This window comes from Triticum dicoccoides, chromosome 1A (genome assembly GCF_002162155.2).
Source record: "Triticum dicoccoides isolate Atlit2015 ecotype Zavitan chromosome 1A, WEW_v2.0, whole genome shotgun sequence".
In the NCBI taxonomy this organism is placed as follows: domain Eukaryota; kingdom Viridiplantae; phylum Streptophyta; class Magnoliopsida; order Poales; family Poaceae; genus Triticum; species Triticum dicoccoides.
This window is the reverse complement of record NC_041380.1, coordinates 386,323,974-386,339,766: the sequence shown is the minus strand read 5'-3', so window position 1 is coordinate 386,339,766 and position 15,793 is coordinate 386,323,974.

Below are 15,793 nucleotides of genomic sequence, written 5' to 3'. Positions count from 1 at the left end.
ACCACAGTCGGGCGTCTTAGCGACACCACATAAAGGGCTTTAAAAGAAATGCCACAGTCGGACATCGGGGCAACATCACAGAAAGGGCTTTAAAAGAAATACCACAGTCGGGCGTCTTAGCGACACCACATAAAGGGCTTTAAAAGAAATGCCACAGTCGGACGTCGGGGCGACATCACAGAGAGGGCTTTAAAAGAGATGCCACAGTCGGGCGTCTTAGTGACACCACATAAAGGGCTTTTATTCACAAGGAAATAATGCTCATAATAAATATTCAATTCATGAGAATAAACGGGTTAGTCCATCCACAGGAATAATCATTTAACCGGACTTAGCACTCATGCGGTTCACTAGAGTCTCTGTCATCAAAACTGACATTTGGTTAAGATAAGTTAATATCGAACTTGGACATGGAATAGATGATTCGGAGGAATATATGACTCTGCAGAGTTTGTACAAAATTTTCCCCACAGCCAACGGAATTCTGTAGTCACGAAGGACTAGTTCCGTTTACGGTATTTCGGAAGAAAACACAGCTAACCAGTACACACCCATCCTACCTCTCGATGCTAGGAATCACCCTAGACATCGTCCAAGAAAAACTTTTGAGGCGGGGAGATCACAATCTCGAATAGCATGGGATCAAATTTATATACGTGCGCTCTAAGGGGTGCCCCCCTCTCGGTCCCAACCGGAAACACCCATGCCCCCTGACCGGATGACTGGCTTTAATCCAGGGCCATGGAACCATCATCACGGCCTCTCTTTTTTGGTGTGTACCAGGAAAGCGGTTTACAACTTACTAAGCCATATTCCTTGCGGAAAACATGTGGTAGTACAAGGAAGGAAGAATGGGAGGAACTGGAATGATACGAGTTGACATTGAAGTCACATAGTCTGGCATAAGCCTGGCATGCTACAACACTACCATCTTACCCATCCTCATGCCAACACATGGCCATGCATACTCACATCCATCCACTCATGGATTTTCGGAACTCACTTGCCTCATCGTCTCAGGTAACAGGACATTCATCGGTATGTTCATCAACATGCCATAAACTACTTAATGCAAACATGCCAAAACAATCATCATATCAAAAGTTCAAACATGCTTGCCTGGTTCGGAGTAGTCGGAGCCTAGCTCGGTGAAGTTTGCGGTCCCGTCACCTCCTTCGGTATCTACGGTATAAAGGAAATATACGCGCTATCGTGAATACCGTGAGGTGCACAAAATTTATACCAAATATTTTTCAAATAAATCTAATAAAAAACTAGACAAAATTTTAAAGAGGACAGAAAAAGAATCAATCAAAAATACTTTTCTGTTTAAAAGTTATAAAGGTTTTTGTCCAGGGACTCATCTGTAATGAAACTGAAAGTTCCTAGGGGCTAGCTTATAAAAACAGAAAACATTTCAGTAGCAACTACGCTAACCCAGCGGGGAAAACGTATTTTGCCCAAAGGCGTTTTCAGAAAACGATTCATTTAGAAATGACAGAGAGGCTGACGGTGGGTCCCGCCTGTCAGGTTTGAATATACGAACGGGGCAGAAGATTTTGCCGGTGCCCGAGAGACGCGGTGGTCGCCGGCGGCGATCCACGGCGAGGCAGGGGGATCGGAGGGTACCTCCGTGTTCAGGGCACCTTTCCGCGTCGGTTGGTGGTGGTGGTGGTCGCCGCGAGTACCACGTCGGCGGCGAGCCCTGCTCCGGCGGACGGCGGCTCGGGTGGTCGAGGGACTCGTCGGAGAGAGCTGCGAAGGACAAATCGATGCTGGCGTTAGCTTACTGGGTGCTAGAGGAGGCTATAGACAAGATTTGGGCGCCGAGGACGGCCTCACCGGAACGAATCGAGGTGGAGGCCGAGGCGGGTCGGGGAGGCCGGAGTTGGGGGAGGAGACCTCCTCGAGGTCCTCCTAGTGGCCTGGCGGGGCTTTGGTGAGGTGTAGAGGTGGTGCGTGCTCGAGGGTGAGCTCGGGGTCCCTTTTTATAGGCGGTCCGAGGCGGTGGTCGTGAACGGGGATCTCCGGTGAAGGTTACAGCGGCGCAGGGCTTGGTCGGGGGTGAATAGGGAGTTGGGCGTCGTCGTTGAGGTCCACCGGTTTCATTTAGGTGCTAATCGGGCTGGGATTTGGTGCTATGGGCGAGTTCGACAGAATGGGGCGGCGCGGGCCCGTCGGCGGCAGTGAGCACGTTCCGTGCTTGCCGGGCCACAGCGACCGTGCCACGGGCGTGCGCTGGCATGCATGAGGCCACGCGGAGAGCAGAGGGGCGTTGGGCGGCGCCGAACGGCATTGAGCCGCCGTTCCGTCCCCTATCGGCTGCTACGGGGGTTCGGCCGCCGCAAGACACGCCGGCGCGGGCGGCCAAGTGCGCCCCCGACGCCGGGAAGACGCCAAGCGCGCGTGCGGGGGTGCTGGCCAGGGAGAAGAAGCCGCGTGCAACGCGCCAAGCGCACTGTCTACGCGTGATTGAAACTGACGGGCGAAAACGACACTGAAAACTGAATTTTTCTGAATATGAACAGCAACAGTGCACGCCAAGTGTTCGACAGAATGATCTAGGCATGTAGGGATTTTTCCTTGAGCTGATTTTTGGTGGAGTGGCTTCTCATTGCTCCAGTAGGCTGCCTGATTTTTGGTGAAATTTTTGGAGAAGTGTAAGTATGAATTTCACCAAATTTGGCAAATTTGGTCCAAACTTGCAGAGACTGAATTTTGAAAAATTTGAAAAGAGAAGGAGTGGATCAAGATGGTTCTGGGTTGTGGGTACAAAGGACTTTCCAGGAGAGTTGGTTTGAGATCAAAACTCAAATGCAAAAGGGTACTTGCTTTGAAAATCTCTCAGGCTCCAAATAATTTGCAGAAAAGATTTGAGGGGAAAGAAAATTAGAATAAAATCCAAAACTTGCTTGGATTAGTTGGGACAGAGAACTTAGGTTGATTACAAGGAGGAGGGGAGGTTTTGGAAGGGTTTTACCACATGGACAAAAATACAAAGTCATGGGTGGTTTCCAAGATATGAAAATCCCAAATTTTCATAGAGTTTCTTTTTAAAAGAACAAAATTAAACTCCCAAAAATAATTTGAGAGGGAACCAACAGAGAAGAAGTTTCAAAAGATCAAACACCATAGCTTGAATAAAAATAAAAACCTTGCCAAAGAAAAGGAAGTTTTTAAGAGGAAGGTTTTCTGGAAAAATTTCAAATGGCCTCTTTTCAAAAACCACAAAGTTTTTGCTGAAAACCAAATAAAAATTTTGGAGTGTCACAACATCTCATCCTCTCTATCCTTTGGATGGCTCGTGACTACACTGACACATGTGCTAATTAATTAGCTCAAGTTAACGTATATTTTTTTAAAGCAACCATGCAATTGAGTGCTGCAAATAGAGTGCATACAGATATTTTTCCTGATAAATAGTTGCATATTATTGCTATTACTATCATCTTTTCTGACAAGCACGACAAAGGCATAAAATTTTATAGTATAACTTATTTAACCTTACTAAGCATCATAATATGACCAACCGTTAGATTAATTATTATCTAATGCTATATATGTTTTCCCACATGTTTCAGACACCCTGAATCATTCGCCCACCCCCCACAAAAAAAGATGTCCTAAATCACAGAGGCCACTACTTTCCCATAACATATTTAGCCACCCAGATTGGCAGATGCACAAGACTAATCGGAGCATACAGACAGACTTGCATGTAGTGGTCTGCAAAATCAATCATTAGATGGTCAACCACTTACCAGATGCAATTAAATGTCCGAGCTTAACATGCATACAATAGTGGAGGCAGGTCATCTAATTAGAGATCTGACTATGCATACGGTGGCACATAGTTTGGCCCCTGCTGCATAGGGAGGCAGCTCCTAGATCTGATTAGAGAGCCACACATGGAGGCACATGAGCACGGGCGCACGTCTAAAAATCCCTGCAGGTAAAAGAATCAGTAGATATGATCTAAACAAAGAAAATCAAATATAGTAACCTCCACGATGTAAACTAACCTCCAACAGTTCAACTGACAGCAGCCTTGTCTTGGTAGCAATCTCGTCATTTTCTTCTGTCATGCTCATCTAGGACTACGAGGATGAGAGAAAAAGAGGTGAAAGATGCACAGGTGATACTCTAGTGAAGTCTGTCTTTTAGCAAGGAGGAACAAGAACTCGGGCACTCTGAGGTTGGTGCCGGAGCTGACGACGCCGCTCGCCGGGAACCCGACACTGAAAGCTTCCATGGGAGATAAGCCCCAGTGCCTCCGGGGAGTGCTTGGTCATGGCGCCCGCCCTGTCTCCCCCTTCTGCAGCAGATTAAGACCCGTCACCCCAAGATCTGCAGCAGATTAAGCCCAGATCTGCTCGGTGCCCGCTGCGACGACGATGAGGTGAGGAGAGAGCACCTGGGAGGAGATGAGGGTTCGAGCGTGCGAAGCGGCGGGCCAACAGGGTCGTGCGGGAGGCAGTATGGCGCGGCGGGCAGGGAGGATGCCACCGGCGGGTGCCTATGGCGGCGCGCGTGGGGAATGAGAAAGGGACTAGGGTTTTTTCCTCTCTGTGCGTGTTGAGTTATATGTGTTGGGGGGAAACGTTTCGCGGGCTTGGGCCAAAGGTGGCGCTAAAATTTTCTGTACGCGGGCTGGCCCATTCGCCACGGACTGTTGGTCGGGATTATTTCCCGACTGATGTATGGATGGGCATTAGAGATTTCCCGACCCATCATTTGACAATAAATATGTTAGCATTCCTGACCGATCATTTGTTACTGTTCACATGTTTTCCCGACCGACAGTCTGTTACAAATTTTTCCAACCAACAGTCGGTCGGCGAAAGTGACTTTTCTCAACACACGTCTGTAGGGAATGCAGTGTCGTGGTGTAGTGATAGGTTAGTCCCAAAAATAATATAGAAGTGTATAAATAGTCCCATTAAACATCCAAAACATAATATATTATAGCATGGAACACTAAAAAATTATAGATACGTTGGAGACGTATCAAGCATCCCCAAACTTAATTCCTGCTCGTCCTCGAGTAGGTAAATGATAAAAACAGAATTTTTGATGTGGAATGCTTCCTAACATATTTCTCAATGTAATTTTCTTTATTGTGGCATGAATGTTCAGATCCGAAAGATTCAAGATAAAAGTTTAATATTGACATAAAAATAATAATACTTCAAGCATACTAACTAAGCAATCATGTCTTCTCAAAATAACATGGCCAAAGAAAGGTCATCCCTACAAAATCATATAGTTTGGTCATGCTTCATTTTCGTCACACAAGAATGCTCTCATCATGCACAACCCCGATGACAAGCCAAGCAATTGTTTCATACTTTAGTAATCTCAAACTTTTTTCAACTTTCAAGCAATACATGAGTGTGAGCCATGGATATAGCACTATGGGTGGAATAGAATATAATGAAGGGGGTTATGTGGAGAAGACAAAAAGGATAAAGTCTCACATTGACGCGGCTAATCAATGGGCTAGGGAGATGCCCATCAATTGATGTCAATGCAAGGAGTAGGGATTGTCATGCAACGGATGCACTAGAGCTATAAATGTATGAAAGCTCAACAAAAGAAACTAAGTGGGTGTGCATCCAACTTGCATGCTCACGAAGACCTAGGGCACTTGAGGAGGCCCATTGTTGGAATATACAAGCCAAGTTCAACAAAAGAAACTAAGTGGGTGTGCATCCAACTTGCATGCTCACGAAGACCTAGGGCACTTGAGGAGGCCCATTGTTGGAATATACAAGCCAAGTTCTATAATCAAAAATTCCCACTAGTATATGAAAATGACAAAACAAGAGACTCTCTATCATAAAGATCATGGTGCTACTTTGAAGCACAAGTGTGGAAAAAAGGATAGTAGCATTACCCCTTTTTTGGGCCTTCTCTCTTTTTTGGCCTTTTTTTGGGACAATGCTCTATTAATGATGATCATCACACTTCTATTTATTTATTTACAACTCAATGATTACAACTCGATACTAGAACAAGATATGACTCTATATGAATGCCTCCGGTGGTGTACCGGGATGTGCAATGACTCATGAGTGACATGTATGGAAGAATTATGAACGGTGGCTTTGCCACAAATACGATGTCAACTACATGATCATGCAAGGAAATATGACAATGATGATGCGTGTCATAATACATGGAACGATGGAAAGTTGCATGGCAATATATCTCGGAATGGCTATGGAAATACCATAATAGGTAGGTATGGTGGCTGTTTTGAGGAAGATATAAGGAGGTTTATCTGTGATAGAGCGTATCGTATCACGGGGTTTGGATGCACCGGTGAAGTTTGCACCAACTCTCGAGGTGAGAAAGGGCAATGCACGGTACCGAAGAGGCTAGCAATGATGGAAGGGTGTGAGTGCGTATAATCCATGGACTCAACATTAGTCATAAGGAACTCACATACTTATTGCAAAAATCTACAAGTCATCAAAAACCAAGTATTACACGCATGCTCCTAGGGGGGTAGATTGGTAGGAAAAGACCATCGCTCGTCCCCGACCGCCACTCATTAGGAAGACAATCAAATAACACCTCATGTTTCAAATTTGTTACACAACGTTTACCATACGTGCATGCTACGGGACTTGCAAACTTCAACACAAGTATTTCTCAAATTCACAACTACTCAACAAGCATAACTTTAATATCACTATCTCCATATCTCAAAACAATCATCAAGTATCAAACTTCTCTTAGTATTCAATGCACTTATATGAAAGTTTTTATAATATCAAAAGCAAATTACCATGTTGTTCTAAAGGACTCTCAAAATAATATAAGTGAAGCACGAGAGCAAAAACTATATAGCTCAAAAGATATAAGTGAAGCACATAGAGTATTCTAATAAATTCCAATTCATGTGTGTCTCTATCAAAAGGTGTGTACAGCAAGGATGATTGTGGTAAACTAAAAAGCAAAGACTCAAATCATACAAGACGCTCCAAGCAAAACACATATCATGTGGTGAATAAAAATATAGCTCCAAGTAAAGTTACCGATAGACGAAGACAAAAGAGGGGATGCCTTCCGGGACATCCCCAAGCTAGGACTTTTTGGTGTCTGAGGGAGTCCTGGATTAGGGGGTCTCCGGACAGTCAGACTATATCCTTTGGTCAGACTGTTGGACTATGAAGATACAAGATTGAAGAATTCGTCTCGTGTCTGGATGGGACTCTACTTAGCATGGAAGGCAAGCTAGGCAATACGGATATGTATATATCCTCCTTTGTAACCGACCTTGTGTAACCCTAGCCCTTTCCGGTGTCTATATAAACCAGAGGGTTTTAGTCCGTAGGACAACATACAATCATACCATAGGCTAGCTTCTAGGGTTTAGCCTCTCCGATCTCGTGGTAGATTAACTCTTGTACCACCCATATCATCAAGAATAAATCAAGCAGGACGTAGGGTTTTACCTCCATCAAGAGGGCCCGAACCTGGGTAAAACATCGTGTCCCCTTCCTCCTGTTACCATCCGCCTTAGACGCACAGTTCGAGACCCCCTACCCGAGATCCGCCGGTTTTGACACTGACATTGGTGCTTTCATTGAGAGTTCCTCTGTGTCGTCGCCGTTAGGCTTGATGGCTCCTACAATCATCGATAGCGATGCAATCGAGGGTGAGACATTTCTTCCCGGACAGATCTTTGTGTTCGGCGGCTTCGCACTATGGGCCAACTCGCTTGGCCATCTGGAGCAGATCGAAAGTTACGCCCCTGGCCACCAGGTCAGATTTGGAAGCTTAAACTACACGGCCGATATCCGCGGAGACTTGATCTTCGACGGATTCGAGCCTCTGCCTTATGCGCCATGCGGTCACATTGAGTACGATTTAGCTCAACCATCAGACAGTGTTCGAGAGATTGCACCGCCAGCCGCTCCGACCCTCAACTCGGAGCCAGTTGCGCCGTCCATGGACGGGTGGATGGACCCCGCCATGGAGGCCTTACCCTCAGCGGCGATCGAGCCGAACATCGACCTTACCCTGCACAAGAGCCGTGTTGCCAGACTGTCGGATCCTTCTCCAGCCACGGACTCCGAGCCGCTTGCACCCGTTCCTAGCGAATCCAATTGGGCGCCGATCATGGAGTTTACCTTCGCGGATATTTTTGAGCAGTTTCCCTTTGGCGACATACTGAACCCATTAAGGTCTCTCTCCTTGTCAGGAGGATCCTGGCCGAACTATGTCCGGCAGGATTGGGATGCGGGTGATGAAGAAATTCGCTGCCCACCCACCACCCACTTAGTAGCCACCGACGACGACTTAACCGACATGCTCGACTTCGACTCCGAAGACATCGACGGTATGGACGACGATGTGGGAGACGAAGAGGAACCACTGCCCACAGGGCATTGGACAGCCACCTCATCATACGATATATACATGGTGGATACACCCAAAGAAGGTAATGGTGATGAGATAGCGGAGGATGACCCCTCCAAGAAGCAACCCAAGTGCCGATGTCAGCGGCGCCGCTCTAAGTCCCGCCAAAGCAAAAGTGTTGATACCGGCACTGGAGACAATAACACTCCGGATAGTGCCGAAGATGGCAACAATCCCCTCCAACAAGATTTAGAGCAAGAGGATGGAGGAGCCAGCCCTCCAGAGAGAGCGGCAGATGGAGAGGCGGAGGATAATAATTACATGCCCCCCTCCGAAGACGAGGCAAGCCTCGACGATGATGAATTCGTCGTGCCAGAGGATCCCGTCGACCAAGAGCGCTTCAAGCACCGGCTTATAGCCACGGCAAATAGCCTTAAAAAAAGCAGCAACAGCTTCAAGCTGATCAAGATCTTCTAGCTGACAGATGGACTGAAGTCCTCGTGGCCGAGGAATATAAACTCGAGCGCCCCTCCAAGAGTTACCCAAAATGCAGGTTGCTACCCCGACTGGAGGAAGAAGCGTATGACGCGGCTGATCGGCCACCTCGTGGCCGCGATAGAGAGGCATTCCAGCCAAAAACTCAGCATGCACCCCGACGCCATTCAAATAAAAAGGCATGGGGAAATACGCCAGACCTTCGAGACGTATTGGAGGACAAAGCAAAACATGCCAGATCGATCTACGGATCACGAGGGCGCGCCACTATGCAAGACAATAAACGTCATGCCGGATACAGTAAAAGTAAATCTGGCCGGGCCGAACACAGCGGGCAAGACCCATTCGAGTTGTGTCGCGATATAGCCTAATACAGAGGCGCCGCACACCCCTTATGCTGCACAAACGAAGTCATGGATCATCAAATCCCAGAGGGTTTCAAACCCGTAAATATTGAATCATACAACGGCACAACAGATCCTGCGGTATGGATCGAGGATTTCCTCCTCCACATCCACATGGCCCGTGGTGATGACTTACACGCCATCAAATACCTCGCACTAAAACTCAAAGGACCAGCGCGGCATTGGCTTAACAGCTTGCCGGCAGAGTCCATTAGCTGTTGGGAAGATCTGGAGGCTGCATTCCTCGACAACTTTCAGGGCACTTATGTGCGACCACCAGATGCCGATGACTTGAGCCACATAATTCAGCACCTAGAAGAATCGGCCAGGCAATTCTGGACTCGGTCCCTAACAAAGAAAAATCAAATCATCGACTGTCCGGATGCAGAGGCCCTAGCAGCTTTCAAACACAACATCCGCGACGAGTGGCTAGCCCGGCACCTTGGTCAGGAAAAGCCGAAATCTATGGCAGCCCTCACGACACTCATGACCCGCTATTGTGCGGGAGAAGACAGCTGGCTGGCTCACAGTAATAACATATCAAAGAACCATGGTACTTTGGATACCAAGGATGGCAATAGCAGGTCACGTCGCAACAAACATAAGCGCCGCATTAACAGCGACAATACCGAGGATACGGCAGTCAATGCCGGATTCAAAGGCTCTAAACCCGATCAACGGAAAAAGCCATTCAAAAGAAGCACTCCGGGCCCGTCCAGTTTGGACCGTATACTCGACCGCTCGTGTCAAATACACGGTACCCCCAACAAGCCAGCCAACCACACCAACAGGGTGTTGGGTGTTCAAACAGGCCAGCGAGTTAATTGCTGAAGACAAAGATAAGGGGTCACACAGTGATGATGAAGAGGAGCCCCGACAGCTGAACACCGGAGGACAGAAGAGGTTCCCCCCACAAGTGCGGACGGTGAACATGATATACGCAACCCACATCCCCAAGAGGGAGTGAAAGCGTACGCTCAGGGACGTATATGCGTTGAAGCCAGTCGCCCCAAAGTTCAACCCATGGTCCTCCTGTCCGATCACCTTCAATCGCAGGGAACACCCCACTAGTATCCGTCATGGTGGATTTGCCGCACTGGTCCTAGACCCAATCATTGACGGATTTCACCTCACTCGAGTCCTTATGGATGGCGGAAGTAGCCTGAACTTGCTTTATCAGGACACAATGCGCAAAATGGGTATAGACCCATCAAGGATCAAACCCACAAAAATGACCTTTAAAGGCGTCATTCCAGGTGTAGAGGCCCATTGCACAGGCTCAATTACACTGGAAGTGGTCTTCGGATCCCCGGATAACTTCCGAAGCGAAGAATTAATCTTCGATATAGTCTCATTCCGCAGTGGCTATCATGCACTGCTCGGCGAACAGCATTTGCGAGATTCAATGCGGTACCGCATTATGCATACCTCAAGCTCAAGATGCCAGGACGTCGGGGGGTCATCACAGTTAATGGAAACACAGAGCACTCTCTCCACACGGAGGAGCACACTGCGGCCCTCACAGCAAAAGTGCAAAACAGCCTCTCAAGGCAATCCACCAGTTCGGCGTTTCAAGACCCGGACACCTTCAAGCGCGCTCGGAGTAATCGGCAACTAGACCGCCTGGCATGATCTGATCTCGCGTAGCAATGCGGTCCCCACCCCGGCCCAAGCCAAACGGCGAAATTTGTGCCACGCGCACATAATTACGCATTAAAAATACCATGGGCACAGACGGGGAGGGGGCACAACTATGGCACGCCACAATACGCAGCTTAAACCACACTAGGGGCTTCCCGCTTTGTTATTTTTCTCTTTCAGGACTTTAATCTCTGGAAACCCTGTCCGGCAGCATGATTATCGAACACATGATGCAGCAACCAAGGAGGCAGAAAGCTACGTCACACCATGGAACTCCCAGGTGGATTACGACAATGAGTGAAATATTTGCTTTAATACCATTCCTCAGCTTGCCCTTGGAAGGGACATAGTCCTACTTTTTGCTTATCGCACTATCTGTATCATTCTGCTTTAACGCACCTTTTTGAATAAACAATGCATAACATTATGACTATTATTGCATTCTTGTTATATATATGTGTGTTCGTTAATGACGCCTTATAACCGTACACTTTGGTATGGCCAATACACCAGGGGCTTAAGTACCCCACATTTTGGTGTGAGAAGTCCGAACACTTTCACAAGTGCAACACCCCGAACTTATAGCATTATATGCATCAGCTCTGAATCATGTCTTTGGTCAAATGTTGGGTTTGCCCGGCTCCTATGTTTTGGTACCTTACGTTCCGCTCTGTCGGCTAAGGTAGCACTAGGAGAACTACTGCGATTGTGCCCCGGTTCTGCTGGGCTAAGCACCTCAGTAGAGAAAGCTAAAACTGACTGTCATGATAAGGCGAGAGACTGGTCGCTGTTCGGCGAGGTTTCAAGTCCCTAAAGACTTATGCCGCTTAGAGCGAGGAGTCGGTCCTATCCGGCTTAAAGGCGTGTATCGCACCCCGAATTCGGCCTTCCGAATACCAGGGGCTTCACCGAAATTTAAAATTATAGAATTCTATGGCTAAGTGAGAGTGATAAAGCATTATTAGTCCGGTTGCCTTGTTCACTGTGCTGAGCACCTCCCTCGAAGGACCCAAAAATGGGAACAAGAGTGCTCAGGTTTATCCCGAACACCCCAGCACTCGCGGCATGGGGGCAGAAACCAAGGACTAGCCGTCTCTCAGATTGGATAAACAGCCAAACAGAAGGTAATATTTTAAATTCAAACAAGCATTGCATATCGCATATGAAACAAGTTTTCATCATACAGGATCACATGAGCAAGTTTACTCAAATATTACATCCTTTGGAAATTTGTCCGCTTCAAGACGGGCACCCTTCAGGACACCCTCATAATAAATTTCAGGGGTGCGATGCTCCTTGCCCTGCAGCGGTCCTTCCTTGATCAGCTTCACAACGTCTAGCTTGGCCCATTGCACCTTCACACGGGCGAAAGCCCGGCGTGCACCTTCGATACAGACGGACCGCTTGACGACTTCCAGCCGTGGGCAGGCATCCACAAGCCGCCTCACCAGGCCAAAGTAGCTGTTCAGAAGGGCGTCACCAAGCCACAGCCAGACTATAAAGCCCTTCATGGCCTGTTCGGTCGCCTTGTGTAGCTCAACCAGCTGCTTCAGCTGGTCGCTCATAGGCACTGGGTGTTTGGTCCCAGTATACTAAGACCAGAACAGCTTCTCCGTTGAGCTTCCCTCCTCGGCCTGGTAAAACTATGCGGCATCTGACACGCTGCGAGGAAAATCTATGAATGCTCCTGGAGAGCTCCGGATTCGGGTAAGTAATAGGTAATTTACTTTCACATGCTGCTTTGCATATAGAATGTCTTACCCGCCGCTATTTTCTTCATCGCGTCTATCTCCTGGAGGGCCTTTTGGGCTTCGGCCTTGGCACTCTTTGCACTTTCACGGGCGGCGGCATGCTCGGACTCTCGTGTCTTCGAGTCACGCTCCAACGCCTCATGCTTCGACACGAGCTCTTGCTGCACCTCGCCCACCCGTGCCTCTTGCCTTTCCCGCTCGTTGCACTCCTTGGCCGCTTTGTCTTCGGCCTTGGATAGCGCTTGCTTTAGGGTCTCCACCTCGATCGTGGCCCCTGGCAAAAATACGATGATCCTGTCATTTTGCAATCACGTCTTCTTTTATATATACATATCTATAGACAGGGTATTACTTACCCTTGTTCTCCTCGAGCTGCCTCTTGGCAAGGCCGAGCTCTTTCTTGGACCCCTCGAGGTCCTACTTCAGTGTGGCGACCTCCGCAGTCAGTGCGGCTGAGGCCAGCAGCGAAGCCTGCATACGCATATAGACATAATTATGTTAGACTCCTGCGGTATTGTTTGATCCTCTATTCGGCTTTTCTTTTTGAACACCGAACAGAGCATCAGGGGCTACTGTCTATGCGGTAATATTTTTCCTATATTTTAAACACTTACCTCAAAGCCTGTTAGAAGGCTGGCACAGGCTTCAGTCAATCCGCTCTTGGCGGACTGAACCTTCTGGACCACCGCACTCATAATAGTATGGTGCTCCTCGTCGATGGAAGCGCTGCGAAGCGCTCCCAGCAGATTGTTCGGCGCCTCTGGATGGACAGAGGTCACCGGCACAGGCGTCTTACCCCTCTTGGAAGGAGGCCGCCTGCCCGAGTCCGGAACCACTGGAGGTTCCGGTGCGGTGTTCGGCTGAGGGCCGAACTCGGAGCCCTCAGGGGCCTTGTTCCCTCTGCTCCCGGAGTCCGGAAGGTCGCCTTGAGGCGCCTCCGAGACTGTCTCCCCTTGAACCGGTGCCTCTTGAGACAATACCTCGGCGTCGTCCGCAGGGCAAGGGGAGGTGGCGGTCGGAAGTGGATCGCTATCCATATCCGACGAACCCAGGGAGCTGTCCGACGATACATCGATACTGGCTCGTGGTGTCCTGCATAATCATATTCGGCGTTAGGAGAAGCAGTGCGACAAAGGAATGCTATGAGTTACTCTGGTATCCGAATACTTACGACTTCACCAGGGGCTTGGCCCTGAGCAGCCACTCGTCCTCGCCTTCGGCGGCGGTGGTGTGATGTCTACTACACAACCTTCTTCTTGTAGACGCTGTTGGGCCTCCAAGTGCAGAGGTTTGTAGGACAGTAGAAAATTTCCCTCAAGTCGATGACCTAAGGTTTATCAATCCGTAGGAGGCGTAGGATGAAGATGATCTCTCTCAAGCAACCCTGCAACCAAATAACAAAGAGTCTCTTGTGTCCCCAACACACCCAATACAATGGTAAATTGTATAGGTGTACTAGTTCGGCGAAGAGATGGTGATACAAGTGCAATATGGATAGTAGATAAAGGTATTTGTAATCTGAAAATATAAAAACAGCAAGGTAACTAATGATAAAAGTGAGCGTAAATGGTATTGCAATGTGTGGAAATAAGGCCTAGGGTTCATACTTTCGCTAGTGTAAGTTCCCTCAACAATACTAACATAATTGGATCACATAACTATCCCTCAACATGCAACAAAGGGTCACTCCAAAGTCACTAATAGCGGAGAACGAACGAAGAGATTATGGTAGGGTACGAAACCATCTCAAAGTTATTCTTTCCAATCAATCCATTGGGCTATTCCTATAAGTGTCACAAACAGCCCTAGAGTTCGTACTAGAATAACACCTTAAGATACAAATCAACCAAAACCCTAATGTCACCTAGATACTCCATTATCACCACAAGTATCCGTGGGCATGATTATACGATATGCATCACACAATCTCAATTCATCTATTCAACCAACACAAAGGACCTCAAAGAGTGCCCCAAAGTTCCTACCGGAGAATCACGATGAAAACGTGTGCCAACCCCTATGCATAGGTTGCCAATGTCACGAAAGCCGCAAGTTGATCACCTTAACATACATCAAGTGGCACGTGGTATCCCATTGTCACCACAGATATCCACGGCAAGACATACATCAAGTGTTCTCAAGTCTTTAAAGACTCAATCCGATAAGATTACTTCAAAGGGGAAACTCAATTCATTACAAGAGAGAAGAGGGGGAGGAGAAACATAAGATCCAACTATAATAGCAAAGCTCGCGATACATCAAGATCGTATCATCTCAAGAACACGAGAGAGAGAGAGAGAGAGAGATCAAACACATAGCTACTGGTACATACCCTCATCCCCGAGGGAGGACTACTCCCTCCTCATCATGGAGAGCACCGGGATGATGAAGATGGCCGCCGGTGAGGGTTCCCCCCTCCGGCAGGGTGCCGAAATGGGTCTAGATTGGTTTTTGGTGGCTACGGAGGCTTCTGGCGGCGGAGCTCCCGATCTATCTTGCGTTCTGGAAGTTTTAGGTCACGTAGGTATATATGGGTGCAGGAGGTACGTCAGGGGAGCCACGGGGCCCCACGAGACAGGGGGCGCGCCCTAGGGGGGGCGCCCCCACCCTCGTGAGCACCTCGTTTCTTCCTTGATGTGGGGTCCAAGTCCATCAGGTGCGTTTCCTTCCAAAAATAACTTCTCCAGTTGATTTCGTTCCGTTTCGACTCCATTTGATATTCCTTTTCTTCGAAACACTGAAATATGCATAAAACAGCAAATTTGGGCTGGGCCTCCGGTTAATAGGTTAGTCCCAAAAATAATATAAAAGTGGAAAATAAAGCCCAATATTGCCCAAAACAGTAGATAATATAGCATGGAGCAATCAAAATTATAGATACGTTGGAGACGTATCAAGCATCCCCAAGCTTAATTCCTGCTCGTCCTCGAGTAGGTAAATGATAAAAAAGATAATTTTTGATGTGGAATGCTAGTTGGCATAATTTCAATGTAATTCTTCTTAATTGTGATATGAATATTCAGATCCATAAGATTCGAGACAAAAGTTCATATTGACATAAAAATAATAATACTTCAAGCATACTAATAAAGCAATCATGTCTTCTCAAAATAACATGGCCAAAGAGAGCTA